Genomic DNA, 15,257 nt, shown 5'->3' with positions numbered 1-15,257 from the left:
AATGAATTCTTTAATATCTTATGACAAATTAATGGTATGCAGCTCTTAATTAAAGACCAACAGCAATATCCAAATCTGCAAAGAATTCCAAATTTTAACTTTAAATATAATAAGTAAATAATGATTAAATATTAGATCACAATGTTTTTATAGAAATAGAATTACTGACTATATAATATATACTGGATGTATTACAAACAATAAGAATATGCTTAACCAACAGCCTAAGAAAAAGATAGAGAAAATTAAGAGATGAGTTTTTAAGAGATTATGTATTGTTTAGTTTTATGGCTCTCTAGGTTTACTGATTAAAATATGAGGAGATATATATTTTATTAGTAATACCTGATGACTATGAACATTATAAATTTCTCTCAAAAACATCCTAACAATGAAATATATGAAGGCAGTGAAAGGCATAATGTGAAAAAGCAGTGTGAAGATGAAGTACCTTAGTGCAGGATACATTCTAAAACCAGAAGTTACTGCCTGACCTGTGGTGGCGCAGTGGATAAAGCGTCGACCTGGAAATGCTGAGGTTGCCGGTTCGAAACCCTGGGCTTGCCTGGTCAAGGCACATATGGGAGTTGATGCTTCCTGCTCCTCCCCCTTCTCTCTCTCTGTTTCTCTCTCTCCCTCTCTCTCTCCTTTCTAAAATGAATAAATAAAATAAAATAAAAAAAAAAAAAAAAAAATAAAACCAGAAGTTACTGAAAATAAATCTAACAAAAGATGTGCAAGGCTTCTAAACGGAACAATAAAACAATGCTGAAAGAATTAAAAAGTCCTAGGTAAATGGAGAAATACATCAAATTTAGGGACTAAAAGTCTTAATGTTGTTAAGATGTCAATTCTTCTCCAAAATAATGTATAGATTAAATGTGAAAGGCAGAGTGACGTCACGGAAATGGCGCCGTGAGAAGCGAGTCCGACAGCTCTCCCCTAAATCACAACAAATTTATCAACTAGAAACAGAAAAATTTACCCTCGGAGCATTCTGGAGTTCCACACAAACTGAAAGCAAAAGGACTGTCATCACTTGAATCTGAGAGACGAGGGTGTGGAGGAAGCTACCGCAGTGACGCTCATTCAAGACGCCAGGGAGTGCGCCTGCGTGCTATCAACAAGACCACCCTCAGATGCCAATAAGAAAGAGGAAATCGAATATTATGGATACAAAAGAAAGAGAGGTAACACAAATAGATGTGGAAAAATCTATGGAGAAAAGACTTAACATATTGGAAGCCTTGGAGCTAAATGACAGAGAATTTAAAATAGAAATCTTAAAAATACTCAGAGATATACAAGAAAACACAGAAAGGCAATATAAGGAGATCAGAAAACAACTCAATGAACACAAAGAATATATTACCAAGGAAATTGAAACTATAAAAACAACTCAAACAGAAATGAAAAACTCAATTCACGAGCTGAAAAACGAGGTAACAAGCTTAGCTAACAGAACAGCCCAGATTGAAGATAGGATTAGTGAAATAGAAGACAAAGAACTTGAGGCACAACAGAGAGAAGAAGAAAGAGACTCAAAAATAATAAAAAATGAGAAAGCCCTACAGGAATTGTCTGACTCCATCAGAAAGAATAACATAAGAATAATAGGTATATCAGAGGGAGAAGAGAAAGAAAATGGAATGGAGAATATACTCAAACAAATAATAGACGAGAACTTCCCAAGCCTGTGGAAGGAACTAAAGCCTCAAATTCAAGAAGCAAACAGAACACCAAGTTTTCTTAACCCCAACAAACCCACTCCAAGGCACATCATAATAAAGATGACACAAAACAATGACAAAGAAAAAATTCTCAAGGCAGCCAGGGAAAAGAAGAGTACAACATATAAAGGAAGGCCTATTAGATTATCATCAGATTTCTCAGCAGAAACTCTACAAGCTAGAAGAGAGTGGACCCCAATATTTAAAGCCCTGAAAGAGAGGAACTTTCAGCCAAGAATACTATACCCATCAAAGCTATCCTTCAAGTATGAAGGAGATATAAAAACATTCACAAATACAGAAAAGATGAGAGAATTTATCAACAGAAAGCCCCCACTCCAGGAAATACTAAGGGGGGTTTTCCAACCAGATTCAAAGAACAAAAGAAAACAACACCACAAGTAACAGCTCCACCAAGAACACAATAAAACCAAACTTAAACTGTGACAACAAAGGAAAAAAAGGGGGGAGAGGATGGAGATTAACAGTAGCAAAGGATGATGAAGTGCAGAAATACTTATAAGATAGGGTACTACAATGAATATGGTAGGTACCCTTTTCATTACTTAATGGTAACCACCCTTAAAAAAACCACCACAAAAACACTTGACTTAAAAAAGGTAGCAACAGAGAAAAGAAGTATGGAACACAAACAAACAAAAACAAATGATAGAAAAACAAAAGAGAAGAATCAAACTAGATACAAAAATAACAGAAAGCAATTTATAAAATGGCAGTAGGGAACCCACAAGTGTCAATAATTACACTAAATGTAAATGGATTAAACTTACCAATAAAAAGACACAGAGTAGCAGAATGGATTAAAAAAGAAAATCCAACTATATGCTGCCTACAAGAAACACATCTAAGCAACAAGGATAAAAACAAATTCAAAGTGAAAGGCTGGAAAACAATACTCCAAGCAAACAACACCCAAAAAAAAGCAGGCATAGCAATACTCATATCTAATAATGCTGACTACAAGACAGAAAAAGTACTCAGAGACAAAAATGGTCATTTCATAATGATTAAGGGGAAGTTGAATCAAGAAGACATAACAATCCTTAATATATATGCACCAAACCAAGGAGCACCAAAATATATAAGACAGCTACTTATTGATCTTAAAACAAAAACTAACAAAAATACAATCATACTTGGAGACCTCAATACACCGCTGACGGCTCTAGATCGGTCATCCAAACAGAGAATCAATAAAGATATAGTGGCCTTAAACTAAATACTAGAACACCTGGATATGATAGACATCTACAGGACACTTCATCCCAAAGCGACAGAGTATACATTTTTCTCTAGTGTACATGGAACATTCTCAAGAATTGACCATATGTTGGGCCACAAAGACAATATCAGCAAATTTAGAAAAATTGAAATTGTACCAAGCATATTTTCTGATCATAAAGCCTTGAAACTAGAATTCAACTGCAAAAAAGAGGGGGAAAAACCCACAAAAATGTGGAAACTAAACAACATACTTCTAAAAAATGAATGGGTCAAAGAAGAAATAAGTGCAGAAATCAAAAGATATATACAGACTAATGAAAATACGACATATCAGAATCTCTGGGATGCAGCAAAAGCAGTAATAAGAGGAAAGTTCATATCACTTCAGGCCTATATGAACAAACAAGAGAGAGCCGAAGTAAACCACTTAACTTCACACCTTAAGGAACTAGAAAAAGAAGAACAAAGACAACCCAAAACCAGCCGAAGAAAGGAGATAATAAAAATCAGAGCAGAAATAAATGAAATAGAGAACAGAAAAACTATAGAAAAAATCAATAAAACAAGGAGCTGGTTCTTTGAAAAGATTAACAAAATTGACAAACCCTTGGCAAGACTCACCAAGGAAAAAAGACACAGGACTCAAATAAATAAAATCCAAAATGAAAGAGGAGAGATCACCACAGACATCATAGAAATACAAAGAATTATTGTAGAATACTATGAAAAATTATATGCCACCAAATACAACAATCTAGAAGAAATGGATAAATTCCTAGAACAATACAACCTTCCTAGACTGAGTCATGAAGAAGCAGAAAGCCTAAACAGACCAATCAGCAGGGAGGAAATAGAAAAAACTATTAAAAATCTCCCCAAAAATAAAAGTCCAGGCCCAGACGGTTATACTAGTGAATTCTATCAAACATTCAAAGAAGACTTGGTTCCTATTCTACTCAAAGTCTTCCAAAAAATTGAAGAAGAAGCAATACTTCCAAACACATTTTATGAGGCCAACATAACCCTCATACCAAAACCTGGCAAGGATGGCACAAAGAAAGAAAACTACAGACCAATATCTCTAATGAATACAGATGCTAAAATACTAAACAAAATACTGGCAAACCGAATACAACAACATATTAAAAAAATAATACATCATGATCAAGTGGGATTCATCCCAGAATCTCAAGGATGGTTCAACATACGCAAAACGGTTAACGTAATACACCATATCAACAAAACAAAGAACAAAAACCACATGATCTTATCAATAGATGCAGAAAAGGCTTTTGATAAAATACAACACAATTTTATGTTTAAGACTCTCAACAAAATGGGTATAGAAGGAAAATATCTCAACATGATAAAGGCCATATATGATAAACCATCAGCCAACATCCTATTAAACGGCATAAAACTGAGGACTTTCTACCTTAAATCAGGAACAAGACAGGGTTGTCCACTCTCTCCACTCTTATTCAACGTGGTGCTAGAAGTTCTGGCCAGAGCAATCAGACAAGACAAAGAAATACAAGGCATCCATATCGGAAAAGAAGAAGTAAAGCTATCACTTTTTGCTGATGATATGATCGTATACATCGAAAACCCGAAGGACTCCACAAAAAGATTACTAGAAACAATAAACCAATACAGTAAGGTCGCAGGATACAAAATTAACATACAAAAGTCCATAGCCTTTCTATATGCCAACAATGAAATATTAGAAAACGAACTCAAAAAAATAATCCCCTTCACGATTGCAACAAAAAAAATAAAATACCTAGGAATAAACATAACAAAGAACGTAAAGGACCTATATAATGAAAATTACAAAGCATTGTTAAGGGAAATCGAAAAAGATACAATGAGATGGAAAAATATTCCTTGTTCTTGGATAGGAAGAATAAATATAATCAAAATGGCCATATTACCCAAAGCAATATACAAATTTAATGCAATTCCCATCAAAATCCCTATGAGATTTTTTAAAGAAATGGAACAAAAAATCATCAGATTTATATGAAACTATAAAAAACCCCGAATAGCCAAAACAATCCTAAGGAAAAAGAATGAAGCTGGGGGCATTACAATACCTGACTTTAAACTATATTATAGGGCCACAATAATCTAAACAGCATGGTATTGGCAGAAAAATAGACACTCAGACCAATGGAACAGAATAGAAAGCCCAGAAATAAAACCACATATATATGGTCAAATAATCTTTGATAAAGGGGCCAACAACACACAATGGAGAAAAGAAAGCCTCTTCAACAAATGGTGTTGGGAAAACTGGAAAGCCACATGCAAAAGAATGAAACTCGACTACAGCCTGTCCCCGTGTACTAAAATTAATTCAAAATGGATCAAAGACCTAAATATAAGACCTGAAACAATAAAGTACATAGAAGAAGACATAGGTACTAAAATCATGGACCTGGGTTTTAAAAAACATTTTATGAACTTGACTCCAATGGCAAGAGAAGTGAAGGCAAAGATAAATGAATGGGACTACATCAGAATTAAAAGTTTTTGCTCAGCAAGAGAAACTGATATCAAAATAAACAGACAGCCAACTATATGGGAACTGATATTTTCAAACGACAGCTCAGATAAGGGCCTAATATCCAAAATTTACAAAGAACTCATAAAACTCAACAACAAACAAACAAACAATCCAATAAAAAAATGGGAAGAGGACATGAACAGACACTTCTCCCAGGAAGAGATACAAATGGCCAACAGATATATGAAAAGATGCTCAGCTTCATTAGTTATTAGAGAAATGCAAATCAAAACTACAATGAGATACCACCTCACTCCTGTTAGATTAGCTATTATCAACAAGACGGGTAATAGCAAATGTTGGAGAGGCTGTGGAGAAAAAGGAACCCTCATTCACTGTTGGTGGGACTGTAAAGTAGTACAACCATTATGGAGGAAAGTATGGTGGTTCCTCAAAAAACTGCAAATAGAACTACCTTATGACCCAGCAATCCCTCTACTGGGTATATACCCCAAAACCTCAGAAACATTGATACGTGAAGACACATGTAGCCCCATGTTCATTGCAGCACTGTTCACAGTGGCCAAGACATGGAAACAACCAAAAAGCCCTTCAATAGAAGACTGGATAAAGAAGATGTGGCACATATACACTATGGAATACTACTCAGCCATAAGAAATGATGACATCAGATCATTTACAGCAAAATGGTGGGATCTTGATAACATTATAAGGAGTGAAATAAGCAAATCAGAAAAAAACAAAAACTACATGATTCCATACATTGGTGGAACATAAAAATGAGACTAAGAGACATGGACAAGAGTGTGGTGGTTACCAAGGGTGGGGGGGAGGGAGGACATGGGAGGGAGGGAGGGAGAGAGTTAGGGGGAGGGGGAGGGGCACAGAGAACTAGATAGAGGGTGACGGAGGACAATCTGACTTTGGGCGAGGGGTTTGCAACATAATTTGATGACAAAATAACCTAGACATGTTTTCTTTGAATATATGTACCCTGATTTATTAATGTCATCCCATTACCATTAATAAAAATTTATTAAAAAAAAAAAATGTGAAAGGCAGAAACCATGGGCCAAACCAAAAACACGAGGCTAGTGTGTTCCAAAAGGGAAATTTATTTAAAAAACACCTGGATGCAGGTGGGCTGAGACCAACAAAGGGTATCAGCCCTGAACTGCATGAGGGAGCCTTAGATATAGGAGCTGGGGGTGGCTGCCACGCTGAGATGAGCGTATCCTGGTTTATGGCCTTGGTCACGCACTGACTTGAAGATGAGCAGGAGGAGGGGGATTCAGCTGCAGAAACACCTCCTCTGCCAGTTCTTCTGATGTAGCACAGGCCCAATCAGCATGGTCCTATCTGGTGTCCTTGGTAAATCTTTAAGACAGCTGGGGTCAGGTACCTCCCAGGACCAGCCAAGCCCTGGTGCCCCTTGGAATTATCCGTGAAATTTCCCACATGGACACCGTGTTTATTTGGAGTCGGGGATGAGAATGTTCTGTGTCGAGCCCTTCTTCCTCCTTAGGGTCTGCTTTGTTCTCAGGATGGTAGCTAAGTAGCCATTTTATCTATCAAAATGCAATTCCAATAAGAATTCCAGCAAGCTTGTGTGTAGAAATTTATAAGCTAACATTTTATTTTATGGAAAAGCTAAAGACCTATAAATAGCCAAAGTAACTTTCCAAATGAACAACTCTGGACAACTTGCTCTATCTTATTTAAGACTTAGTAAAAGCTATAGCAATCAAGACAGCTAAATATTGGCAACAGTAAATCAATGGTACAGAATAGAGACTTTAGATGAGGACACATGCAGACATTATCAAGGGATATACAATGCAGGTGCTAAGAAAATTTGATGGGAAAAGAAAACCCCTTTCAACAAATGATGTTAAATACATAATAGCACCTATCTTTCAGAGTTGTTGTGGATATACTATTTATTTATTGGGTAACAAATTACTCCAAAATTTAGCAGCTTAAATACAAAAACATATAGTATCTGGTCCTCTGGCTCAGGGTTACTCACAAAGTTATAGCCAAGTTATTATCAAGGCTATGATCATCTCACAGCTCACCCAGGGCTGGAAGGCCCACTTTTAATATAACTAACATTGATTGGCAGGGCTCTGCCTTTCTGCTGTTGACTGGAAGCTTTAGTTCTTTTCCTTTTAGGCCTCCCCATAAGGAAGTTCATAACACTGAAGTTTGTTTGCCCTGATTGAGTGTCACAGAGAAAGAGAGAAAGAGAGAGAGAGAGAGAAAGAGAGAGAGAGGGAGAGAGGGAGAGAGAGAGAGAAAAAAAAAGGAGAGGAAAGAAGGGAAGGAGTAAAGAAGGGGGAAAAGAAAGGGAGGGAGAAAGAGAGAGATAGAGGCCAAAATGGTAGCCATTTTTATAATCTAATTGTATAAATCATATACTGTCACTTCTTCTGCATGCTACTGGTCACACAAAACAAACTTAGGACAATATGGGAGGGCATTGAAGAAAAAAAATGTGAATACCAGGGATGTGAGTACCTTTGACAACCATCTAGGAGGCTGGATACCACATGGAAATATAGGTAATTTAATGCATAAAGCATTAAGAATAGTTCTTGACATAGCAGAATCACTATAAAAATATTATTTATTCCTAGTATGATTATACCAGTTATTTTTATTATTTGGTGACAATAATCAGATAACACATTCATGGTCTCTTACATCATTTAAGCTTTAATTAGTAGGTAGATGTTGTTTCAATGTTTTAATTTCAATAAATTGATGTTATTAATGCAAAGATATCATTTTTCCTTTTACCATAAAATTCTTAGAGTGTGCTTATTGAATTAATACAGAGACTGTCATTTCAGTGTCAGTGTGAATTTGATAGATAATGCCATGTGGCAGTTTCCAATTTCAGTGTCAGTGAGTAGAGCCAACGTGCCAGGTGCAAGCTGAGGTGATGTTTCAATACATAACAATTTGGATGCCAATGTTAGTGTTTTGCTTCCTCTGGGTTAGCTCATCTTTCTGACATTGAGCTGTTATTGGCTCAGTGCTCTGGTGGTATGAGGTCAAAATAAATAGAAGACACTTGGATGATTTTTGCTGCACACACATATCTTTGTACAAAAATGTTGTTAATTTTATGGCTGCTTAATCTTTCTTTTCAATGTCAGAATCATAACCTCCTGGATTTTTTATTATAGGTTAACTGAGTGTATTTAAAATATCTCTGAATGGAATAGGTCTCCTAATGAAGGATCATAAAACTTTAGATTTTAAATACACACTTGATCCAAAGTTAAGTGAAGTGCATTCTTGGCATTTGTAATTTCTTGATTTTGATTTTTTCACAATAATCTCCTAATTCTTTTCAGTCAATAATCTTTCTTTCTCAAGGTGCATTAGCCTAGAAAACAGAACCCTGAGGTGAACTGTCATGTTAATTGGTAAATATCATTCAAATGAAGAAAACCTGGGGGGAAAGGAAATGAAGCAACAGGAGAAAAATTAAATACAAGCATTTTCAACTCCCAAGAAAACTCAGATGTCTCATTTAAAGAATACCTTGAGAGAAGCAGTTTGAAACCACCGTTCACTGAGCATCTAATTTCCTACTTCTCATTAGATAAAGTCCATCTTCAATGGTATGTCCTCCATATTTCTGAGTTGTGTGGACTATTTCCTTTTGACAACATCTGAGGGATGACAGAGCCTCCATTGGTTTTGTCTCCTTGGCACTGGATTGTCAATGATGTTTTTAATGGAAACCGTGGGAATTGGTTCCTCATACCCAATATGGGCTGAGACAATGGTATGTGTCATTAAACTGTGGCCTTAAGCATATGGAGACTGTAAGGATTACATTGTGAGGTTACTGGCTGGGAAACAGATCAATAAGAAGCCTAAAGGCAGGTGGCATTTAGCTATTCTGTAGAAGGCATAAATCAGGTCCAATTGTAATAGGGAATGAATATGCTATATTGTTAACTAGTCATAGAATAGAATTAAAATGAAAATATACTAATGAAGTAAGTTTATAAAAGAATTTCTGTAAAGCTACCCACATTAATTTTAATAAATATGAAATCAAGGTTGTTACTCTATAACTATGATTTAGTATTACCAATTTAGTAATCAAAGTTATGTATTCTGTAACAAATCAAAAGTATATACTCAATCTTATGCTTTAACCTCTGACTGAGTTCTCATTGTAGTTTAACAGCGTGTTCCCCTCCTGGAATAAGGAACCTAACGCAATGAATCACAGACATCTGGCTGATGCACATCAAGACTGAACATCAGAAAAAAACAATGACCCCTGTTTATAAGTTACTTACTAACTTCAGATCCAGGTACAAGGCCAAGAGGGCCACAGAAGCTCAGCCAGCCATGAAAATAAGAAAAAGCCTCTTTCTCAAGAGAAACTGCACATCTGCCCTCTCCCTAGGAATTCTCCCCATCCTGAATTCCCCCAACCCCCTTTATAATCTGGCCAAGGTGTCTGAACTGTTAAAACAGGTTTTTGAGGACAGGAGTCCCCTCCAGCTTCTCAGGTAGCCAGCACTTGAATAAACCACTTTCCTTTGCACCAATACCTGTGTCATAGATACTGGCTTTTCGTGTTGCAGCAAGCAGCTGAACCTGCATTCAGTGATACATACACAGTACTTATATTCTAGGAGAGAAGGAGGAACTTCTGCTAAAGTCAAAGAAACCCTATCATCCTATTCCTAATCTTTAGTCAGTTAGAAATACTAAAATATAATATTACTGACTATATCCCCTATGCTGTCCTTTAGATCCCAATTATTGTTCTGTCATCACCAATCTGTATTTCTCAATTCCTTCACCTTTTCACCCAGTCCCCCAACCTTCCTCCCCTCCGGCAATCAAAAATGTGTTCCCTGTATCTATGAATCTGTTTCTGTTTTGTTAGGTTTTTTTAATATTATTCTTTAGATTCCACATAAAAGTGAAAATGTATGTGAATAATATTGTAATAATTACGTATGGTGCCGGTTGGGTACTAAAAATGTCAGGAGGAATACTTTATAAAGTGTGTGATTGTCTAACCAATATGCTGTACAGCTGAAAGTAATACAACATAATATTGAATGTCAACTGTACTTGAAAAAATTTTTAAGAAGTAAATAAAGTAGAAGAAAACATAACTCAGAAAAAAAAAGAAATACTAGAATAAATGAGATGCTGTTCACCTATCAGGATTTGCAAGAATTTTCAAAAAACTGTATTTGCCACCCGTGTCTTCTCTATTACCTGAGGATGTAAAAGCTATCAAGTGTAAATGACTTTAAAGACAGAAGTGTAAATTTGCTGTGAGGGTATCATGCTTCCTGCTTACCTGAGATATAGCAACAAAGGCTTACATAAGACTCCTTAGAGAATTTGATAGGTGTTGCTAAAGTTTGGGAGACAAAATGGACTTTTATTTCTTTGCTTAGGAAAAATAGAAGTTTGTGGTTTCGGGTGATTTGGCAAAAGACTCCCACTAATGACTAGTCAAAGGGCTGGGATTATCAAGGACTATAGGGGCCCAATTAAGAGAGTCAGTTTGGTCCCAAAGCTGAAGGAGGAGTCAGAAAAGTCCAGCCAGTTTTTTTTATATTTCCTTTACATTGATTGAAACTGCTTGTGAAAGAACTTACCTTAAGGAAAACCGTTTTGTTACTTACATCTTCCTTCCATATCTCTCCAACCCTGGAGTTGTTAGATGGGTTGGGAGGAGAAGCTGCTCTAGCTGGAATATGGAATAATTTTACTTCAATTTATGTGAAAGTGTTGACGAGTATACATGTTTGGATATATTATAGAGTGAGACTGTGCTAAAGTGAATAGGGAAGTTTTGTTAACTGAAAGTGAACAGCAAAGGGGGCTATCCAGAGAGAGATAAAAATGGTCTCATACAGTGAGTTTCCAGGAAAGTCTTAAGAAAAAAATAACCTGAAGTTGTTTTTATATTGTTTTATGACTGTTTTCTGTAACTTGCTCTCTTAGTGTGCTGGTAATGTATATTAGTTTTCTTCTTTCCTATTTACAAAAATGGGCTAAGGAGCTTTCCCTGTTATTATCCCTTAATAGTAAGCTACCATTCCCATCATGGCTTACCTTTTCATGCTTTTTTTCTCCACTACTTTCATTAAAGCCTTTGTTCAAGTACCTATTTTTTATTATAAAGTAATTTATTATTTATTATAAAGGAAGTTTGAAAATCTAAATTCTATGAAAACTATGTAAAAAATAAACCACAAATGCACTACCTAGGTAGAATCATTATTATCATCCCATTTTATCTTTCAGTAGATCTGTTTTTATACACTATATGTGTTTTTATACATACCATATATTAACATCACTGTGGTCATTTCCCCAATCATTCACTTAAAAGAGTGTATTTCATTGTATGAACATCTCAGTTTACTTTATATTTTCATATTTTAGGGCATTTTAGTTGCTTCCATTTTAAAAAATAACACTGAATATTTTTAGAAGAAAAAATTGAATTTATACAGTAATGCTTTTTCAAAATTCTATATATATTTTTACTTCTTGTATTTGATATTCGTTTTTTTAATCTTATGTTTGTCTCTTGTGCATATTCTTTAATTACACCATTCGATCAACATTTCCCTCTTTACTCATTCTTAGATAAGGAGAACTCTATCTGATGTGAAGGACCATTTCCTTGAGCACTTTAGAATCATCTTAGGGCATCAGCTTTGGGTTCTATTTTTCTTCCAGAGAGTTAGGAAAAGAAGCTGGAACTACAGTGTTTCTAAAAAGAAAACTTAAAATATTTATATTTTTGTATCTGAACTTTAAAATTACAAGCCAAAGGTCTATACCCAACTTATCTTTGCCTCTCCTCAAAGTACATGTTTATGGTCTCTTTGTGAATAACTCTATTATGAATAACAGAAGCTAAATCAATTCATATTGTAGTAACTTATCCAAATTGACAATGATTATTTTAAATATATTTTAATTGTTTGCTTGTCTGACAAAAAACTTGCAAATATTTAGAGATAATATTTTAAGATTTGTTGTTTAGTTTTTTTTTTATTCCTACCAGTACATATTATTGTCAAATATACTGTTTTTAGAATAGGCTATCTATTTTTAAAATAATAAATTACCTTAAATAGTTTTAATGAATGCTTCTTAGATTATACATATAGTGATTTAGTTATTTGCATATTCAGGATTTGTTTCTCATTTCTATCTCTCCCAAAGATAGTTCTGTACTAAAACATTGTAAATTATAAGTTGTCCTTTAGAATCTTAATGGCTAAATTATTCTGAAAGATGCTTGTCCAACAGAGATCTTAATTTCATAGCTAATGACTGAATTCAGTTCACACAAATTATGATTGAAAATTCCTTTCTGACAGGAGAGATTTTGATCTCCTGACTTCATACACAGATATTACATATAGGCCATGTGACATGATAAATAGAATTTTGGCTTTAATTAATCATTTATATTATATTTAAAATACAAATCTCTATTACATTTATAATCTATTTATACTTAAACAATATTTTCCAAAAGATGCTTTATTAAAATAATAATAAAGAAATAATTTTTTTAGAAAAAATTTTGTAGAAAAATTTTTGTAGAAAATAATTTCAGCAGCTGTTTAAATGAGAATAAATGAAAATGCATCAAGTAAATGCATTATTGTAAAGACATATTTCTTTAGTTTTACAGATCTACAAACTTAATAATTTGTTTTTCTTATAAGGTGTCATTGATATTGCCATATGAGCAATTCATATAATAGAAAAGTAATTATTATAATTTACATATAAATCATGTTTTTGTAAGTTTTATTACTTCTTGGTGGAAGATAAATGGAACTCTAACCCAGGGAAACCATATTTAAAAATAAAGGTTTATAATTATATCTTAATATAGAAAGTCTTTGGAGTTTTTCATAGAGTTTCAAAGAGGAAAAATTATCTTTAATAAACGTAAGATGTAAACAATATAGATGGCTTTATTGAAGCAAATGCTAGATGACCTAAAGGAATATAATAGCTAAGTCTTTTTTTTCATCTTTTTTAAAAGATTTTATTTATTAATTTGAGAGAAGGGGATAGAGAGAGAGAGAGAGAGAGAAGGGGAGAAGAGCAAGAAGCATCAACTCCCATATGTGCCTTGACCAGGCAAGCCCAGGGTTTTGAACCAGAGACCTCAGCATTCCAGGTTGACACTTTATCCACTGTGCCACCATAGGTCAGGCAATAGCTAAATCTTTATGACCGTAAAGATAAACATTTTTTAAAAATGTAGATTGCCCAGATTTGGGAAGAAGAACTGTTCTGTTTTTGCAATAAAGATTATATAGATGAGCAACATATAATGTAAACTAAAAAAGAATATTGAAAATATACATAGAGCTAAAATGATTAAAACACATTGATTTATTGAGATGATGTTTAACTTTGATTTATAAATAGTTGACAGTAGAGCTAAATATTGACATCATAAATTTGGTATATTGCCATTTTTAAGATATTACAACTTTTTTCCATGCTATAAAAAATTATTTCATAAATGAGGTATACTTATAAACCACCAAAAGTTCACCATTTATGTTACAAGGTACCAGTGTGTAATGGACTGTGATTTGAAAGTCTTAGGTTTTATTGATAATTTTGTAAGTAATTCACTATGTAAAGTAAAAACAACAGGAACAAAACCAAAAAAGAAACCTAAGCAATTTATATATTTTAGTTTTGAGGTCCCACATATATAAAATAATAACTTTTGTCTTTATAAGTCATCTCTAAGATATATTATACTTTTAATAATCTATGAGTTAAAAAAAAGAGTGGGAAAGGAAAACCAGTTCATTGTACATATATGCTGTACTTGATGATTGAAGCCAATGTAATTGGGAAGATTTATAGAATGAGTCTTTATTAAAGGAACAGAATGTGAAAAACACCAAACTAAAGCATAATTTCAGCAATTTCTTACTGTTAATGTGGTAGGTGATGGAAAACAAGTTCTACCCAATTATTTAAATTATGTAGTATTTTAGTTTAATTTATTTTATATATACATATATAATATATTAAATATTGAATCTTTAACATGATTTGGAGAATCATGTAAAACTGTACTTTCTAGATGAGAAAATACATTTAATCATATTGGAATTATTTACATAATGAAGGAATCATAAGAAATCTAATGTAAAAGTCTAGTGTTAAAGCAGATTTTTCAAAAAAAGCTTTTATTTCTCTGCAAAGACATTCAGCAAGTGTTCTATGAGTCATATTCTGACTCATTGACTCTGTTGGAGAAATGCTCATCTCCCAACATTATATTTTTCAGGTAATAAAGGGAACTTGCTGCTACAAAGTATAAAATGTTTGAAAATAAGATGACAAGTTCCATCTTATTTCTCCACATCTCCACACTCATTTCTCATAAAGTTGTTGTATTTAAATAGTGATCTGGGGTTTAGGATGGGGCATTTATAAATTAACCCTCTGGCTTTTTATCTTTAGAAAATCCCTGTTTTCAGAAGCATATGTTCTCTGCTCATAGATGTAAAAAAAAAAAATGATCTGGACAAACTCCCACCCTGTAAGGAGAGAACATAATTATAAGGTTGAATTTGGGAAGAAGAGTATTAGGGAAGCCCACTTAGCCTAGGAATAAAAATTCTGTCAGTTCTATTTTTTATTTCTAATAATCTGACCTCTACTTCCATATTTCAGATGGTTCC

This window comes from Saccopteryx bilineata, chromosome 5 (assembly GCF_036850765.1).
Source record: "Saccopteryx bilineata isolate mSacBil1 chromosome 5, mSacBil1_pri_phased_curated, whole genome shotgun sequence".
NCBI lineage: Eukaryota > Metazoa > Chordata > Mammalia > Chiroptera > Emballonuridae > Saccopteryx > Saccopteryx bilineata.
Note: the sequence above shows the minus strand (reverse complement) of the source record.